Raw genomic sequence first — 1682 nt, forward strand, 5'->3', positions numbered from 1 at the left:
TGAATTTAGCTCAGTTAAGACCCGTGTCAGATTTCTGACCTACAAAACTATGATGATACGTTTTGTTGTTTTCAGCCACGGAGTTTGTGGTCATTTGTAACAGCTACAATAGAAAACTTATGTACTTACCTTAGTAAAACCTTGAATTTAAAGGACTCATCAGAGAACTGTCCCTAAAGTCATTTAAGCTGAGTTTTAAAAAATTCAATTTATGTCTGGTCCTGAGTGATTCTGGTAAAATAAGCTGTGATGTGACTGGATATGTGTATATAGTCAACAAAACACAATAAAATAGTGAACAACTGAAAGCTATGCAGCTGATTATTTTTATATAAGAACACTAGAAAGCTCATAATGAGTTATGAGAAACATTTCATCTAGGAGGGATTTCTAAGGCAGCATCTTGAGTTTCTATAAACACAGAAACTTCTGTCTCGGAAGGGATGTCATGAAGAGGACCAGAATCCTCTATGTCCACGTGCAGCGGCTTCTCCTGTTCACAACTCAGGTTTGAACTGTCTTTCATTTGAATCTTCCTTCCAGTTCCAAAGGTTTATCTGAGGCCAAAGCTATCACTTCTTCATCTTCATTTTTATGTGGAAAGCTACAAATCATGTTGGGTCTGGAAGAGAAATCCTTATCCTTGATTTGCAGCCATTCCACCCCACCTGTTTTCTCCTCCTTCCTTCTCTGTCGGAAGAGTTCTTGTCATGCTGACTTCTTCCCTGTATGGTACTTGTATTTTAGCACTGTGTACCCCTTGCCCTCTCTATCCACATGTTCAACATTTTCTTCAAATATAACACAGGTCCCAAGAGTGACTTCAGACTCCCCAGCCAAGACATAGCTGTCCACTTGCAGAAAGGGCCTCTTGGTGTCAATTCTCAAAATTTTGCATTTATTTTCACATTTCGAGAGAAAGTCTGAATCAATAATTCCTGACAATTCCATGAGAACCAACTGTTCTCCCTCCTCCTTCCTCCTCTTCTCCATTCTCTGGATTCTGTTCCTCTGCTACTGCCATGGTCCCACAGCTCTGGATTATAGGCTTCTTATTTCAGTTTTAGAAAATTTTCAACTATTATCTCTTAAAACATATTCTCTGCCCCATTCTTTTTTTTTTTTTTTTTTGAGACAGAGTCTCACTCCTTCACCCAGGCTGGAGTGTAGTGGCGCGATCACAGCTCACTGCAGCCTCAACCTCCTGGGCTCAGGCGATCTTCCCACCTCAGCCTTCCGAGTAGCTGGGACTACAGGCACAAGGTGCCAAACCTGGCTAATTTTTTGTACTTTTTGTAGAGACAGGTTTTGCCATGTTGCCCAGGCTGTTCTTGATCTCCTGGGACCAAGCGATCTGCTAGCCTTGGTCTCCCAGAGTGCTGGGATTACAGGTGTGAGCCACCCAGCCTGGCCTTTCTTTCTTTTCTTTTTCTGGAATCCCAATTAGACATTTGTTACACCTTCTCAGTCTACCCCACCGTGCTTCTTAACCTACTCTTTTTTATGTTTTGCCTTCTCTGGTGCATTCTAGAGAATTCTTTCTGATCTATGTGACAATTCATTAATTCTGTCTTCTGTTGCAACTAAACATCTGTTAAATTCCTTCATTAATTTATACATTTTAACTTTTTCTTTTCTAAATGTTCTATCTAGTGTTATTTCAAATATGTTAGAACACTATA

General features: G+C 40.2%; 1 pseudogene; it reads right to left on the reverse strand.

Moving 5' to 3' along the window:
- Positions 1-373: 373 nt before the first annotated feature.
- Positions 374-1024, reverse strand: LOC105533751 (annotated as a pseudogene).
- Positions 1025-1682: the final 658 nt, after the last annotated feature.

The sequence above is a fragment of the Mandrillus leucophaeus genome, unplaced genomic scaffold, assembly GCF_000951045.1.
Source record: "Mandrillus leucophaeus isolate KB7577 unplaced genomic scaffold, Mleu.le_1.0 Scaffold128, whole genome shotgun sequence".
In the NCBI taxonomy this organism is placed as follows: Eukaryota; Metazoa; Chordata; class Mammalia; order Primates; family Cercopithecidae; genus Mandrillus; species Mandrillus leucophaeus.